Below are 19,084 nucleotides of genomic sequence, written 5' to 3'. Positions count from 1 at the left end.
AACAGATAAATACATGAAAGGAAATTCATAACAAAAATGAAAACATCTTATCCTTACTAGTAATGACATGAGTATAAGTAACATCAATATTTATAACTTAAATGTGCCAAGACTTAGAAATGAATATTGGGGTGAATGTACAGTGAGGTAAGTCATCAAAATCAGTGGTGCTGGGCATAGGGTTGGGGTTAGGGATGGTGTTGGGTTAGGGTTGGGGCTGGGGTTAGGGTTAGAGTTGTGGTTATGGTTATGATTATGGTTGAGGTTTGGGTTAGATTTAGGGTTGAGGTTGTATTTGGAGTTGAAGTTAGTGTTAGGTTTTGGGTTAGGTTTGGGGTTGGAGTTGGAGTTGGAGTTGAGGTTTGGGATGAAGATGAGGATGAGATTGGGGTTGGGGTTAGGGTTAGAAAAAAAATACAGTGGTGCTGCTGTACGTGATATGACAAATGGAATTTCTGAGGAAAGATTTGATAATCTGCACTACATTCTCAAAGTTACTTACATCTGTAGCAACTTTCACTCTTGGTCTACCTATCAAAGAACTAGAAAAAATATTTCAGACAAAATATATAACTGAAATAGTATTATGTTTTATTAATAAAAACAAAATATTGTGAATTGTGTGACAATAGGTAAATGGCTAGGTAAGTTACATTGTATATAATGTGTAACAGCTTTCAGGTATAAAAATGAATGTTCAAGGATTTTTTGTGGAATAGGCAAATTATGGCCTTAAACTTCTACAAAATTCAAACAGTGGAATTCCAGTCATAGTTTATGTTTACATATATGTGTGTATGTACACACACACACACACACATACTTCTAAAACATTTGCTCTTAGAACTCACTCCATTTCATGAGGAAGCCCAAACAGCAGTTACAACATTTAATAATATTTTTTGCTCACCAATATTTCATGCGTTATTTTTATTTTAAAGTTTAATTTTTAACTAATTAGATCCTTGTTTAGAACAAAATATATCATTAGGGTTAGGGCAATATCTATACATTTATAAGGTACAATATAATTCAATATATGTATATAATTTTAATAATATGATCAAAGTAATAAGCATGTCCATTTCCTCAAAAGTTAGTCATGCCTATATCCTATAAATTACATATTTTTCTTTTCTAGCTATTCTGAAATATATTATAGATTGTAAAAAGCAATAGTTACCCTACTTTGCTATAGAAAACCAGAAATAACTCCCTCTCTTTCTTGTTTTTACCTGTCTCCTTTCTCATATCTTTCAGACTCTCATGACCACTATTCCACTCCTTTTTTCCGTGAATTGGCTTTTTGTTTTCCACATAACCTCCAGTTCCATTCATGCTGCTGAAAATTATATGACTTCATTCTTTTCATGTCTGAGTATTATTCCATTCTATGCATGTACCTCATTTATTTCCATTTGTCCATGAAGAGCATCTTTTTTATTGCGTATCTTGACTATTGTGAATGGTGTTGCAGTGAACACTGGAGTGCAGGTATTTCCTTGAGAAAAGAAAATGTTTTAACACAACATACCTAGAGAAATATGGCAAAAGGACTTAAAATTAAAAAATTAAAATGCTCTCTTAAATTCTTGCTTGTTAGCCTATCTTTTAATGATGCTAACCAAATTTAGAAAATACCAACTTACTACTTTGTACGTGAGTTGTATTAGCCTCTAAGATCTTTGGTGATAATAATATTCTCCCATAACACAATATATCTTTGGGCCAATGGCTCAGACCTTTCATCTATCAGTTTATAGGCATTTCTACTTTTGTTCATAAGTTTCATGTTAAATTCCCAGGATCTAAATTAATTTCAGGTGTCTGCTTCCAACAGGCGTGTAGTCTTCAAGTTATACATGTCACTGCAACACTCCCATCATGTCACATCCTGTTGTGTTCCTTCTCACTGTGACCTGGCATAACACAACATGACACAAGACAAATACATTGATATGGCACAGATGTAAAAACATAAACATTACATTTTGCCAGATAATACAGTGCACATATTTTGAGGTATCTGAATTCTTTTGAGCTAGTTAACCTTATTAAAGCTGATAGCACAATTGTTTATCATTGGTCCCAGGAGACTTCAAGTTTGAAGCTTTAAAAATGGTAAAGGATAACATGACACAGGAACAACAACTAAATTTATTTAGATGGCATTTACAAACCTCTTCTAGTACCAATAACTGAAACTATCTCAGAAAACCATGTGCAACAGTGACCTATAATGGAATAATCATCATGGCTTCAAAGGACAGGAACACTAAAGTAGAAGGAATGATTTACTGTACTACTGGGAGTCAGGACTTGCAAACCAAAATGCTAGCAATGGACATGTGGTCAGAATAAACAAAACATGGAAAAGCCTGGGTTAGTACCAGGCAATGCATGCCTCAGAGTTCACCTTTGTCCAGCTAGTCTTATGGAGAAATGTGGACCTAGGGTCCCCAGATAGGTCCACTTTTCAGTGTAAGAGAGAAATCTAGATTTGTGTGGGTAAAATATACTCATTCTAAATGTTAGCAGCATAGTTTAAAATACAACACAGGTAAAAATAGAATATACCTATGAGCAAAGTAGTGGTCAGACCACAGTAGCCCCTAGACTAGAGTCTTAAATGTTAATATCCACAGCAATTGTCTTGTTCATGATAGACTCTGGGAGCTCAGGGGCTACAAATACAGCACCTCATAAGCCATAGAGGAGTGAACCTTCCCAAGAATACGTCTGCTTTTTACTAGGTTAGATTTGCTCCAGGGTTTTCAGTATGATCAGGCCTCCATCAAGTGTGCTGTTGACACAAAGTAATGAGAAACACAAACAAGCCTTAAACATTCTCCTTGAAGATGTTATGTTGAAACTAAAAGGAAATTTTATATCTTCATGTCCCCAAACATGCTGTGAATCCAAAGTTTCCAGTTAAAGTTCTTAGGAATGCCCACTTACTCTGTCAAGGGGAACTAGGGACAGTGGATATGGCAAAGGTAAAGGAGTAGCTCTGCAAATTCATTGAAGTTTTTTTCTTTAGTTTCCCACAAGCTTGGTTTGTTGAAAAAATTGCAATGACATTTGTTGATGAACTCTACAGTTCTCTTCATATACTGCCTAGGAAACATAATTGAACTCTGTTTGCTTATTTTATTATACCTTTATATCAGAATAATTATGTCAGATTTAAATTTCTACAAAATACAACATTAGGAGAATTTAAGTTCATAAATAATAGCTAATGGTTAAAATCATATGTGTCAATGAGACTGTACTAGGAAAGAAAAATTACAACTACTAATCTCAATCTAAAAGTGTTAAATTTCTTTTTATACTTATTCACCTTAGAAGTGGCTTGCTGAAGTAAAGTTTTATTTTTCCCTGGAAGTGACAAGATGTGGAGTGGACCTTCGTTGTCTAATCTGGGCTTGACACTGAGTGCTTTATCAGTAACAGCAATCTCTAAAGCAGTAGTTAAGAAGGGGGGAGTTGGGGGTAGCAGGGAGGGAAAGGGAAAGGGTATAAGAATGCAGTGATGCATTTCAGCTGAGTGTGCTAAGTACAATTACTTGCTTTTGCCTTCTAGAAGATGTATAGAAACATCTCAACACTGTCAGGGGACACAAAAGGAGGAAGAACATTGTAACAGGCTTTTACTTCTAAGGATTAGAATCCTACCTGGATAACTCTATACATGTCCTAGTTTCACATGTGTAAACCTGGAGCACCAAGATGGTCAAGCAGTGTCCCCCACACTTGTCAGTCAACACCTGTGTTGGATAGGACAGGATAGGACAGGATAGCTACAAAAGGGCAAGTGAAAAGTATCAGAACATACCTGCATAGAGCCAGTCAGAGCTTGCTTAAACCACTACTCTCACAGAAGTTAGGACCAGACCAAGGGGACCAGTGGGATATGAAATTGCAACTACCGGCTATCTGACTCTAAGCCTGACTTCTGAAGTATAATCAAAATTATTCCTAAAAATTAAAACAGCCTTCATTAGTTGCCTTTTATAATCATGATGGTCACTAAAAATTTGTTTTTGAGATAAGGTGTATAAACCCACATAACATTATTGAAATTTATACTTTACCTACTCATTCAGTTAATAACTTTCTTTTGGCCTTAATCATGCTATATGTCAGACCATCAAGTCCTTTAATAATATAGAGACTGTTCCTACCACCTTGTTTAGGTCTCTTCTCATATTCTAGTTTCTCACCTTGGAGTCCAGAATCCAAGTGGTTGTAATTGTTCAGTTGTCCTTCTTTCTATGGCCTTGTGGAACAGAAGAAATCAGGAGAACATCTCAATTTTCACTGTCTACAGATTTGTTTCCATGTCTGTGGATGAACTGTCTTCTAATGAGTGCCCTGCCTCTCTATTTCTGCACTTAAACATCAGCCCAACATTCGTTTAACCTTTGTCTTCAGTAATCAATTTCCATTTTCTAGAGGACACATATAAAAAATAAAGTTATGCTAGAATGCTCTGATCTTTATTAAGACCATCTCTTGACAATACCTGGGTGAAGAGGCTATTGTCCACTCGCAGGTAAAGCCATTTCTCTGTTCTCTTTGATGGAATTCTCTCTGGGCTTCTTCCCCTGGCATTCTATTTGAACATGCTCCCATTTAGTCATCACTCCCACCTCTCCACTGAAACTTCACTCGAGAAGATCATTAATGACTGCCACATGGATGTGTGGAACAGCCAGTCAGTCCTTGCCCACTTCAATAGCAACAGCTTTGACACAGATGAGCTTTTCCTATTTTTGAGTTTTTGGTGGTTTTTTTTTTTTTTTTTTTTTCTTGTGTTCCCGGGGAACATTCCCTTTATGCCTTTCTTCCCCCTCCCCTCTTTTTCCTTTCTTTTTTTTTTTTTTTTTTTTGACTTGGCTTCCAGGGCAACATTCACTGTATGCGTTCCTTCCACCTCTCTGTCTGTTCCTTCTCATTCTCTTTGTTTATTTATCTCCATTTTCCCAACTTCTAAGTGTTGGAGAACCTCAGGTCTCAACCTTGTGATTTCTTTTCTCTATTTGCACTCAGGTTTGAGATTACCTCATCTAGTTCCTGTGGCTGGAAATACCATCTACACCCTGAAGACTCCTGGATGCAATGTCTCCAATCTTGGGACTTCTCCCCTCATTTCCACATTCACGTATCTGGACAACTACCCAACATTCTAAACTTAATGTGTCCATACAGAATTCTTGGGACAGCAAGATGGCTCAGCAGATAAAGGCACTTGATGTGTAGGCCTGATGACCTGAACTCCAGCCCTAGAACCCATATTGTATCCCTGCTTTCAACCTACTCCTCCAACATCCATATTACAGATCAATTGTGTGATCCTGTCAATAAGTAAACCAGTTCACAAAATTTATCTATTCTTCCTGTGGCTGATCATCTTCCTCAGTGAAAACATAACCTTCTTCAGATGCCTCCCACCTTCTCTGACATTACGCCTCACCTCCTTTCTCCATTCAGCTCCAGTCACACTTATTGCCATGGTTTCCCCTGAGTATGCCGAGAACACTCCATGCTTGGTGACTTGGCCGTGTTCCTTCAACCTCAGAAACTCTTCCTTCAGTCACATGGCCTGTTTCTTCTGTTTCCTCAAGTTTATCTCCAGTGTTTGCAACGCCATACCCTCACTTCTTTGTGCATTTACCTTCTAAACTAAACAAGCTCTAAATCTTTACTCTTCCTTCTTTTCTCTTGATTTTCTTTCTTTTCTCTTTATTTTCTTCCTTCCTTCCTTCTTCCTTCCTGTCTTTATTTCTTTTCTCCTTTCTTTTTCTTTCTTTATTTGTAAGAAAACCTCTATAACCAAACACCAGTACAATGTTACCTTTTTCCATGCTTTGGTTTTCTCAATAAGACTTGATGACAATAGATTGATTAAATATGCTTAGTTATTTCTGGGGCTAGAGAGATAGCACAGCACTTGGGAGCATTGGCTGCTCTTACAGAGGACCCAGGTTCTGTTCCCAGCACCCACCACATGGCAGCTAACAATTTTTCAGAATTCCAGTTCCAGGGGATCTGAGGCCCTCTCCTGACCTCTGCAGGCATTTCATAGCATGGGTGCACTTACATACATGCTGGCAATATACTCGTATACCTAAAATAAAATAGATGAAAAAAATTAAGAATTAAAAATTACATTTTGCTGTTTCTAAGATATAAGCTCTATAAAGGCAGGTACTTTGTGTTGTCAACTCCACATTCCCTGTGACTAGAATGGTGTCTGACCTGCAGTAGACAGTAACTTTGTGAATTACTATCATCAGCAGTTAAGAGTGAAAAGGATACTCATTCATTAAACTCCTTTACAAAATAGCTCTGGCTCTGGAAAAATACTAATTGGTTTTGCAGAGGGAATTCTAAGTGAATTTTTAGAAAAGGGTTTTACTTATAAATTTAGTATGTCAATCTAATAGAAAAAAATAAAACCACATGCATGTTTTCCGCTGAAGCATTAGAGCCCCAGTTTATAGTTAATAGACACAATTTTTCTCCAGGTACCATGGAAAGAGCACAGAATGGGGAAGGAGTTGAATTAAATTGGATTGGGATTTTGCAAGGTGACAGTGACGATGAGAGAGAAAAACAAGGAGATTAATGCATCAAGTGATGATGAGTCCCTTGGAATATAAACCTGGGAAAGGGAAAGTTCCAGTTTTGACATGTAGCATGGATAAATGAAAGAGGAGCAATATTCTTAGAGAATGAGCAATCAATGCGTAATTAATCCATATTGCCTCTGTCACAATTGCTTCAAAGAAGAAATGATTTTATTTAGTAATACAACTTAATGAAGGAAAAGTATGTGCCATTAATTCTAAGTACATACATTTTAAAATTGGTGAACAAATCCAATTCAGTAAGCTAGAAAATAGTAGCCAACTCACAAATGATTAAACATATCTCTGAACATGGTGGGAAATGTAAAGCAGTGACTGGAGCTTTCTTTACTGATGTGTAGATAGTCTTATCATGAAACTGTTTGACAAGAGCCCATTGCAAAGAAATGTCAGTAGACATTTCTCTTATCTTTTTATGACAATGTAGTGATAGACAAAACCAGCTTGAATATGCAAGGTCCAGGATATATTCCTGGCACAAATCCAACCTTGTTCCAAGTAGGGAGGTAGCAGATATAATCTGCCCAAAGACAGGCATCCTTACAAAGTTTATCACATAAGATAGTTCATCAAGGTCAGCCCTCCCCATCCTCCTCTTCTTGCTTTGTTCTCATCCAAACCAAACAGAATCTAAATGTTAATTCTCTTTTATTTTCACTCGTTTTCTCTTTCTCCTCCTCCTCCTCATTTGTAGCAATGTACTAGAGATTAAACCAAGGCCTTCACACATGGTGGATAAGTACCGGAGCACTGAGCTGTAACTTTAAATTTTAATGATTTTTTTGGTCACACTGGGTATTGTCTTTCCCACAGCCTTGGGTGTCAGTTACAATAGTTACCTTATTATTAGTCAGTACCTAAACTCCCTATTTCTTTCTTAGTTATTTCCCATCTGCCTTCAAATCAACAAGAACTTTTTTGAAAATTCATTTTATACAAATACTTGCCCTTGGGATTTATATACATGATTTTTCCCTTTTTTTTTTCAATTGATGTCTACTCCCTCTTTCATTTTCTTGTAATGCCTCTAAAATGGTTTTCCTATTGTAACATCCCTCAAAGCCTCTGCCAGAGAATACAAATTCTCTCCCTCTCAGTGACTTGACTGAAGGGACCTTTTCTTCAGCCTCCTCTACAGACAGCCCTACTCTGGGCCGCACCTGGCCCTGGAGCCATGCCTTCAGTGTGGCTCTCTTCCCTACCTCCTCACTTCCATCTGTGTGACTCTTGCATGTTTCCTAAGCTCAGTCTCTTTTCCTACACTCCTTTTTCTGCATGAAGGATGTTTTTAAGTCTGTGTTAGCAAGTTCATCTTAGGCCTCCCATTTTTAACGTTTATGAGCCTCAGGGCATTCACCTGAGCTGAAATTCCTATTTCCATCTGCCCACAGAATACTATCTTTGCAAATTTGGCACATGGTAAATGAAATTCATGTTTCTTTCATCTAGACCCTCCCAAAGTCATTTCAGTTCAATACCAGAATTTACTTTGCAGTTTATAGTAGCGTGAATTTAGTTTCTTCAGTTAAAACCTTTGAATCATGAATCCTCTTCCTTTACCTATCTACTCTCTGCTCAAGTTCCTTCAGCTCACATTTGCAATAAAGATAATAATAAATGAGACTTATATAGGCAATGCCTTGAATACATTTCATCATCTGTTTCCACTATCCCCACCTCATTAACATATTTTGTAATTGAATATGACTCCGTTGCCTTGCTTACTCCAGTATTCCTCCCACTCCTGCTTCCAGTGCTTCCTTCCAACCCCTGCCAAATAAACCTTTTAATTCTTACCCTAGTCTTTGAATGCTCACTGGAAGCTGTGTGAATGAACTGCTGATGACCAGGTATGCGCATGTGCTTCTGACTTATGGTCTAAGCTTCATTAATGGCTTGTTTCTCTTATGAACTGTGACTCATTGACTGTAAAGGCAAAAATGACCAGCTTGAAAGTCTTCCAGTACCTGGTCAGAAGTTTGGTTTGGGAACAGTCACAAACTATTGAGAAAATCTCAGCTCCCTCAAGCAAAATGATGGAATTTTAGAGAGCTTGTTACTACTTGAAGCAGCAACCATCCCAGTATTTGAAAACTCTTGTGATGAGAACAGTGGTAACATTAACAAATGTGATCTTGAGATATTATTCGATAAAATGTGTTAATGAATGGAATACAAAAGTCTACCAACACCATTTCAGACTTCACTGCAACTGTATTTCAATAAACTACTACTTGTTTAGTTAACAGGAGAATATTTGGGGCCAAGGGTATGGTTTAGTAGAACAGAGCTACCACACACCAGACCCTGGCTTCAATTCCTAGACCCCTCAAAAATGAAATAAAGGAAAAAAAAGATAAGCTTAGTTTTGAAAACAATACATTAAAATATGCCTCCATGTTCTAAGTATATATCTACATGAAGACGGATTTTCTTCATGTACTTTAACCAAAACAATATATCACATGACTTTAAGGAAATTTAAATGATGCCGGTCTTCATTACATTTTTGAAGAGACTGAAAAATAGTCACTTTCACAAAATACATTTTATTTTTTTAACATATTAGTTTGTTAATATTTAAATAATTACTAAATAATTTTTAAGTTATTAATACAATAAATATCAATAGATATAACTAAAAGGTCATCAGAGTTCTCATTTTCCTTTCATTTTGTGCCTAAAGAAAAATGGTCTCTTTTTCTTGACTGAACTAAACTTTTTCCAGGCTACTCACTAAAAGGCTATTTACTTATTTGATTATTCGGTTTCCATGTATTTCCTCAGGGTCCAGTCACTTTTTTAAGCCCTGTGTTAATTCCATCATATTTTCAATTAATTTTTCTGTATTTAGCATATAATGATATCATTGCATGCTACATGCCCTTCCTAAAATAAATAATAATTATGGTAATAATTAATAAATAAATAATATTATGGTAATAATCATTTTCATCTTATCAGAATATCTTCAGTCTTTCTCCACAAGATAAGACTACAGTTACTTGTTGGAAATACTGTTTCATGATGGTGGGGGGTTTTTTGCCCTCATTTTTATAGCAGTTTTTTTCAGAATCTCATTTAATATTTTTTGTTCACATTCACCCCCATCGCACAACTCCTCCCAGACCTGCTTCACCTCTCCCTCCTTTTTCAGCCCACCAACTTTATGTCCTCTTTTATTTTTAATCCATCAAGTACAATTGGTATTTCCCATAGACTCTTGGGTATATGGCCATCCACTGGAGCATGGTTGACCCACCAGGGACTACACTCTTAAAGGAAACTCTCTCTCTCTCTCTCTCTCTCTCTCTCTCTCTCTCTCTCTCATCTGTTAATTGTCAGTTGCTTCTAAGCTAGGAGTGAGACTTGCTGTCCACCTCCTCCCTCCATGCTGGGATTTTGTCTGGCTTAAGCTTGTGCAGTTATTGTGCATGCTAACATAAACCCTGTGAGTTCATGTACAACTGTCTTGCTGTGTCCAGAAAACACCATTTTGTTGTAGTGATCCACCACTTCTGGCTCTTACAATCTTTTATCTCCTCTTTGGCAATGATACTTGAGGCTTGGGAGGAGAAGGTATGATATAGGTATCTCTCTGAGGAATGAGCAGTCTGTGCTGTCTACTGCTAAAGGAAGCTTATACGATGAAGGCCAAAAGATGCACGAATCTACAAATACAACAATAAATTATTGCAAATCTGTTAATACTATGTCCACAAAACAGAATAATAATAGTAGTTTCTCCCCTAGAGTCTATGTCCTGTCTAGTCATAGGTTCTTGGCCCTGATAATGGTGCCAGGTATAGGTTTCTTGTTATAGAATAGCTCTTAAATCCAATTGGAAAAAAGGTCAGATACTCCTTTGACATTTATGCCACCATTATGCTTCCAGCACTAATGAAAGCTAGCCAAAGGAGATGAAACTTCAAAGTCAGTATCAGCTGGATTTCTCCATATTCTATGACTCAATTGGCCTACCAACAAGTTCTGGTGGGTAATCAAGATCAATGGCAATAGGCTGTAATGTTTGGGCAGTCTCTGGGAACTTACTGGCCAAGAACTCAAAAAGTGGAAGCCTTTTCATGGCACTGGGCTTTTTGTTTGCTAACCTATGGTATTTGATAGGGAAACTGTCACCTTGTTATGAGGTAGATCTTTTCAAACTCTTTTTATGTGTGCATACATATATTTAGGACGTTTCTACAATAGTAGATGTCCATATAACTTTTTCAAAAGGTCTTTAGTGTTGGCTATCCTTCCCTGTGCTCCCTTATCTACCACCCTTACTGCTCTATTATTCACATGTAACCCTTTATACCACTGAATTCTATCTTTCTGCTTTGAAAGTCTTTTCCCAAACAAAGTGTTCTTTGGGTCATAATTTGGTAAGAGATATTTAATCATGAAAAGATAATTCAGTCAAATTATCTTTGAATGTGTTAAACAGAAACTTGGTTCTCCAAAGGTGTAATCCACCAAACATGTGAACATAGTACCTTACATAACAAAAGGCATCTTGTAGCTGGTACAAAATTAAGGAAAATTATCTTGTATTATTGTATCATTGTTATTAATGTTATTGTTAAGGACAAAGATTCATATAAGAAAGGCACAGGAGGACCAGAGTGCACAGAGCTAATGATAGAAAGAGGATTTATCAGGAAGGAGAGAAAGAGCACACAAGCCAAGGAATACAGGAGACCTTAAAAAGCTACAGAAGAGAGAATAGATTCTTTCAGTTTCTATAAGGAATAAAACCATCTCAACCTCTTGATTTTAAGACTCCTGACTTACAGAACTACATGGTAATAACTTTATATTGTCACAAGCTAGTGAGTCTGTGGAAATTTGCTGCAACAATTGGAAACTAATGTATTAATTGTTAATTCATATTTATCATACTACTGCTATTTGCAATCCATGACACAATATCCAAATTAATATATTAAATAATAATGGAATACTTTGGTAATTACAATCAATTTTTGTCATATGTATGTTAAATGTATAATATGTTTCCTTAAATGCTTATTTATTTTCTGATATTTACTGAGTGCTTTTGTACCTATGCATTATTATAGTAAAATGTATCCACAATTTTTTACTGATATTTTAAATTTCACATATTTTGTTCACTAAATTCATACTATTTATTTAAAGGTGTTTTCTAGATCAGTTTATGTATTATGTATATTTCTAATCACTGTAATTTTGAAAACACAAATATTTAAATCTGAATTTGCCTCCTTTTATTTCAATACTTTTAGGTTAACTTAATTTCCTTCTTCATTGTGGACCAATTTTGGCACCTTATGCCTTGTAAGAAATTTGTCTATTTTGTTGGTATTGTAAAATCTCTTACCATACAGTGATTTGTAAAATTCTTTTAAAATCTTTAAAACTTTCTCTCCTTCAATATGTTACCTTTAGAAAGAAGAACCCTTATTCACTGCTGTTGAGAATGCAAATGTGCACAGCCACTATGGAAATCAGTATGGAGGTTCCTCAAAAAACTGAAAATAGGGACTGGAGAGATGGCTCAGAGGTTAAGAACACTGACTGCTCTTGCAGAGAACCTGGGTTTGCTCCCTAGAACAAACATGGCAGCTAACAACTGTCTGTAACTCTAGTTCCAGAAGATCTGATGCCTTCTTCTGACCTCTGTTGACATTGCATGGCACAGGTGCACTTACACACATGCAGGCCATACACTCAGACACATAAGATAAATAAAATATTATTTTAAAAATTTATAATAGAATTACTATATAATCCAGCAATAACACTCTTGGGTACATATACAAAGGATTGTTAATTGACATACCACAGAGATATATGTACATCCATGCTTATATTTACAATAATCAGGAAATGGAATCAGCATAGGTGTCTGCCAACAGATGGATAAAGAGAATGTGGTACAGATAAACAATGGAAACTTATGTAACCATAAAGAAAAATAAAATCATGTCAAGTGCAGGAAAGTGGACGCAGCTGGAACTGATTATGTCACAAGCCAGTCTTAGATATACAAATACCACATGGTTTCTCTCATTTGCAGAATCTATATATGTAAACATGTGTGCATATGAAGCTAGAAAAGATACAATGAGAGGGGGAAAGAAATTGTAAAGCAGGTGGGAAATAGAAAGGAAAAGGGATTGTATATCAAGGGAGAGCAAAACGGAGTGGGGAAGGGTAGAGCAGTGGGCTGGAACAACTCAGAACAGAGCATGAAGTATACAAAGAGGCCATGGTGAAACCCAATGCTCTGTAAGCCAACCAGAAGCATTAACAGAATTAGAATACATATCCCCTCATAAAGTATAAGTGCCTACATTTAGATTTTACTTTATTTTGTTTGAATACACTATGTTTTCTGCTATTGTTCTGCTTTTTTGTTATAACTTTCTAATGCTAAATGATTGAGTAAATCATGTTCATACTGAATTACCTGTTTTCTTTGTTGGTTATGTTCAAATATTTGGGGTTATTAAACTATTTGATTTTCAATCTTCATTGTTAAATATACGAGGGACTCCATGCTATAAACTAGATGACCAACCACGACTTTGGAACTATCATAGAAATGTTTATTTACAAAACCCTCTGTACCTTTCTAAATGTTTTATACCCGAATTCTGCAATTTTACTTTAAAACAAGAACTCTTTAGCAAAAAAAGTGTTGTTGTTAATATCTAATAAGGATGAATTTTTAGATTATATATGTGTAATTATTAATTTTGTTGCAATATCATTAGAGCCTAAACTTACACAGTCTCTGATCTTATTAAAATTTTGAGAGTGAATTTCTATTCTACACTCCCTTTTTAAAATGTATTAAGGATTTATAAAGAAAAACTACTTTCTATAAAATACAGAGTTGTTATAGAAATAAATATTTTATAAAAATTTAAGTAGGTTGGTATAAATTGTGTATCATATAAAGATAGACATATTGATAAAATCAATGCATTTTAGGCTAAATTTGCTTTTTTTTCTTTGCTCTGTCAAAGATTAAGAGCTGCATGTGATGTAGTGTGCTCTGATGGCTGTGGTTCTGTCTGTTTCCTCCTGTACTGTCCAGTCATTCATGCTGCATGTATTTTGACAGCACTCTTTTTTTACAGAAAAATTCATTTTTAACACAATTGACATTAAGATGTTTGTACATGCATTTCTAATCTCTATATATCCAGTTATTACTATTGACAGCACTTTTGATGCTCAAGTTTCATCACTGCTAGAACTGCATCACGGATATTAACTTTTATCCATATAAAATCACTGTATTACGGGCTTGTCTTGAAATTCCATTTTATGTTAAAGTTATCTTGTTTCTTCTATTTGTTGTCCTGATATGCTTTTCATAGACTAAATCTAATATATCTTTATCTATCATTCCATATTAAACACTCTTATGTGTTAGAGACATCCATTGCTGGCAAAGTTTTGTTCTTTCTAATGCCATGGGTGGTTTCTATGATAATTTTTTTTGTATTTTATGAGATTTTTACTGTATGTTTATAATTCAATGATTTCACCAGATATATTTAGTGAAATTACTATTGTCTAGCACACTCAATAAGCTATTTCTGTATTTTAAAGAGTCAAGTCTTTTGCCAATGAGCCATTTTCTTATCCTGTTCATTTCTTTCTTCTCACATTTTTTTTTTTTGTCTTTGAGACAGGATCTCCCTGTAGTCCCAGCTGACCTGAACGCACTATGTAGACCAGGCTGGCCTTGAATTCACAGAGATCTGCCTGCCTCTGCCTCCCAAGTGCTGGGAGAACTCTTAAAAAACTGAAAATGAATCTACCGTATGAGCTGGTTCTACCACTCCTTGGCATATACCCAAAGGACTCATCCTATTATAGAGACACTTATACAACCATGTTTGTTGCTGCTCTTTTCACAATAGCTAAGAGATGGAAGCAAACTAAGTGCCCCTCACTCAACTGACGAGTGGTTAACAAAAATGTGTTATATTTACACAATGGAGTTCTATTCAGCAGTAAAGAAAGATGAAACAATGAAATTTGCAGGTAAATGAATGGATCTAGAAACTGTTATACTAAGTGAAGTAACACAGACTCAGAAAAATAAAAGACATATGTTCTCCCTCATTTGTGGATCCTATTACCAAATCCTTTTATATTCCATGTTCTTTTATTAAAATGACACTGTCAGCAGTCTCTTCTGCATAAAATAACTACCATGATCATGACTTCAGCTAGGCTTGATTGCTAAATGCCATCACAATTGTGCTTGTTGATGGTTGTGCTCCTTCATTAAAGGAGGAGCAAGCAGGGTCAGTGGACCCTCACCTGAGTATCCAGCCACTCTTCCCAGCCAACTGTATGTAATTTGGCCCTAATCAGACATTGTCTCCTGGATTTGGGGAGGACTAAAGTATATAATCTGGGGAAGGGTAGGAAAAGAAGGCTGGATCCATTCTGGATAAAGGCTTTCCAATGTGCACACCCTCAGGTCACTCAGACACCTCAGCAATCCCTCAGTTATCTCTGTAAGTAAGCTCAGTAAATTCATTGGTTCCCCAGTAAAACTTTAGTCAAACATTGGTTTGACACTAGAACCTTAAATTTTTTTTAAAAAGTCTATTAATATATAAATCACTGGAAAAGAAACAACATCATTGGTAAACTGGAATCTCACCAGAACTATTTAAATATACTATAAGTAGTCACATGTGCAAGAGGGGAAATAACTCCAGGAGTCCTCTAGGCTCACCCAGACAGGTACTTGGGAAATTGTTTAGTTGGTTATCCATAAGGTATAGTAAATATAGTACATATAGGAGCAAGCTACTGACAGGTAGTGATTTGGCCCAGATTACTAGAAAAACCCTAATATTAATAAGGATCCCATATTCCTTTTTTAAAAAGGGCCTGTATATTCTACCCACCAGCATGTATATACACTCCCCTGGTACCACCTAAGATAGTCCTTAGATTTTTAATAGCGATTTATAAAGCACAATGATGAGAAGAAAAACCAAATATCTGAGAAAGCCATTACTGTGATAAAACCAACCCAAATAATCAAACAAAGAACTTATAGCTGAGAAAAAGAATTCAGAGTAAGCGAGATATGAATTTGGATTATGCATGTTTCATATAATTAGAGACCTTCAAAGGATATCTCATAAACAAAATTAGACACAACCAATGACCTCAGAAACTATAAATACTGTTGTCAGAATTGTTTTAAATAAAATATTTAAAGTTAATGGAAGGGGAACACAGCCAAGCAATGAATTAAGAAGCTGGAAAAGCAACAGGAATGATACTTCTAAAAGATGCTACAGAGGACAAAGTAGCAGTAACAGTGTACAAAAAAATCTAAGTTCCATAGATAAAAAAGTATGAATTCCAACATCAATATGAAACACACTTACTTCAATCAGGAATTCCTGACTCAGACATATTTTGTTCAATTATAAATGGAAAAGTAATGGCATAATCGAGAAAGATACAGAGTTAATCACTGCTGACCTCTGTTGCGGTCTGAATGTGAAATGTCCACTCATAGCCTCATGTGCTCAAATACTTGGTCCCCAGCTGGGAGTGCTATCTGGTGAGCTTTTGAAATTTTAGGAGGTGAACTGAGTCACTGGGGATAGGCCTTGAGGTTTCCATATCTGACACATTTCCTGTTCACTCTTTGCTTCCTGATGCAATGCCTCCAGAATAACAGATCATATCTTTCAAATGATAAGCCAGAATAAACCCCTCCTCAAGTTGATTTTTTCAGGTATTTTGCCACAGAACTTAGAGAGTACAAAACATTGAGGCCAGGAGTGGAATTATGTGCTAAAGCTGACCATGTTGTTGCAGGAAGAAAGTAGAAACGTTTTGAAGTTTTGGCTAGAAAAGCCTAGAATGCCTTAAGCAGAGCTTAATGGACCATTCTAGAGGAAGGTTAGAAGACTAAAATGCCAGGAGACATATAGGGAAGGCCTGGCTCATGAAGTTTCAAAGAAAAATGGGACTCTGTTGGGAGCTGAGCTAGAGACCATTTGTCTTCATTATGTCCATGTCCTGAGAAATTGCATGAGCCTGAAATAAAAATTAATGGACTAATTTCTTTGGGGAAACAAATTTAGAGACAGTGTAGCATTTAAGCTGTGATATGGCTACTGCTCACTGCTCTTATTCAGATCTACAGTGAGAGAGAAGTTACATGGGGAAATGTGAAGTTTATCAAGGAAAAGTTTGTGAGCAAGTTTAAAGTTGCAAAACAATAGGACAAGTGCCCTGAGACCAAGACAGCAACCACTGAAATTCCTTACTTATAATGCAAATCCTTTTGAAAGGAGAGAAACTATTGTGAGAATGAAACTGAAGGGGGCTTTGCTTGAAAGCAATTGCCAGGGGAGTGATTCTTAGTGGTCAGTGCAGAAAAGCAGATGCAACTATGATTCAAGAAAGCCAGGCTGCATCTTGAACTGTCAGCAGAAATTGGTAACATCTTTGTGGTGTTAGTTTTGCAAGCACAAAAGATTCAGGATTGAGGGGGTAATAGAGCTCTGCTCCATAGTACTGAAAAAATAAAAATAAAAAACATTAAAGCCAGGAAATGTGTGACCGGGAGACCTTGAGAGGCTTCTGCATGAAACTGTGAAGCTTAAGTTACAAAAGAGATATCAGGATATTGGAGATGTTGGGACCATAGGACATCTGCCAAGAAAAGCTTTATGCATGGAGTGGAGCCGTCCCAAGATATAGGTTATTCACGCTGGAGACAGGATAGCTGGAGAGGGTGGTGTTACCCAGCTCTTTAAGAGGTTCAACTTTGAGTCTCAAAAGTGGCTTTGGAATTTTGAACAGTGTTGGGACTATTAAAGATGTTTCAAGTTGGAATGAATGCATTTTTCAACATGAGATACCCATGAACTTTTGGGGTCCAGGGGAAGCATGTGGTGGTTTGAATGAGAAATGTCCATTCATTTATTCATGTATTCAAGTACTTGGTCTGTACTTGTGGCACTGTGTGAGAACATTGTGGAACCATTAGGCAGTAAAGCCTCACTGGAAGAAGTATATCACTGGGGATGGGGCCTGAGATTTTTTTTTTTTTAATTAACAAACTAATTTATTTCTCAGAGTCTAAAACCTGTGCACAGCCTCCCCGGCCTTGATGGAGATCTAGCATCTTAAGCTTCAAACTCAAACTCAAAGTACTGTGGGACGAAGTAGTAGATTTGGACCTACCTTTCTTTGCCACCACTGCTGTAGCTCTTGCCATCAGGATGCAAGGCAACACTGTTGATAGGTCGAAAGTGGCCCTTGACTCCTCCAAATTCTTCTTCAAAAGCCAAATGGAAGAACCTGGCCTCAAACTTGCCAATCCTAGTGGAGGTTGTGGTTACAACCATGGCTTCCTGACCACCTCCAAGCACCACATGGTCAATGGTTATAGTTGAGAGAGAGGGCACCTGAGGTGACAGGATGCTCAGTCCAGAAAGTCTTCTGATGTTCAAGGCTTGTGGGGTCAAAGAGCTTGGCTGTGTTGTCCTTGGATGCAGTGACAAACATGGTCATGTCCCTGGATAATTGGATGTCATTGATCTGCCAGGAGTGTTCCTTAACCTTCACCAACATATCTCTAGTCTTGGCACTATAACTGGGTGAACTCTCCACTCTCATGGCCTGCAATAATGCCAGTGGTCCCCAAACAGCACTGGTAATCTTAGAGTCACTGCAGGGGATCTTCATGTAGGGTTCATTGCTGTCAATCTGGCTTGGATCCCACAGGTCAAAGAAGGTCATGAAAACACTGGTAGCCCACCTGCTTGTCTGTGGAGAACATGATGATATGGCCGCCAAAGTCAAAGCCACAGGTCTGGACTGCAGAGTTGGTCTTGAGTAGAGCCACCTGCTTCCCTGTTTCACAGTCCCAGAGTCTACAGCTGTTGTCAGCTGAGCCAGTAAGGACATACTTGGTATCCCAGTCAGCATCCACGCACCACACAGCTCCAGTATGGCCCATGTTGGTGCCCAGCTTTTTTCCATTCACAGAGTACCACACATTGACGATCGGGTCTTTGGCCACAGTGAAGAGGAGGTCTCCCTCACGGTTGTACTTGATCTGCGTGATGGACCGCTCATGACCCTGCAACAAGATTGGCTTTATCGCGGCGGAGACGTGAAGAGAGAGGAAATATGAGTAGGACCGGACTAGGGGTCCTGAGATTTTATAGTTAAGCTCGCTTTTTGTTCACTCTCTCTGCTTCCAGACTGTGCAATATGACTAGGCAGCCTCCTACACCTGTCTCCATAACTTCACCACCATGATGGACTGTATCTCTCAAAATGTGAGTCAAAGTAGCCCTTTTCCCTTAAACTACTTTTGTCAGATATTTTTGTCACAGAAATGAGACAAGTTTCTAATACTCTCTCCT

The 19,084-nt window shown here is 37.1% G+C and overlaps 1 pseudogene; it reads right to left on the bottom strand.

The window, feature by feature from the left end:
* Positions 1–17,836: 17,836 nt before the first annotated feature.
* LOC103731040 overlaps positions 17,837–19,084 on the bottom strand; it is an 11,763-nt pseudogene continuing 10,515 nt past the window's right edge.

Source organism: Nannospalax galili, unplaced genomic scaffold, assembly GCF_000622305.1.
Source record: "Nannospalax galili isolate Female #2095 unplaced genomic scaffold, S.galili_v1.0 scaffold173, whole genome shotgun sequence".
NCBI classification, from domain to species: Eukaryota; Metazoa; Chordata; class Mammalia; order Rodentia; family Spalacidae; genus Nannospalax; species Nannospalax galili.
The sequence above is the reverse complement of the archived record's forward strand: the minus strand, read 5'-3'. Positions and strand labels throughout refer to the sequence as shown.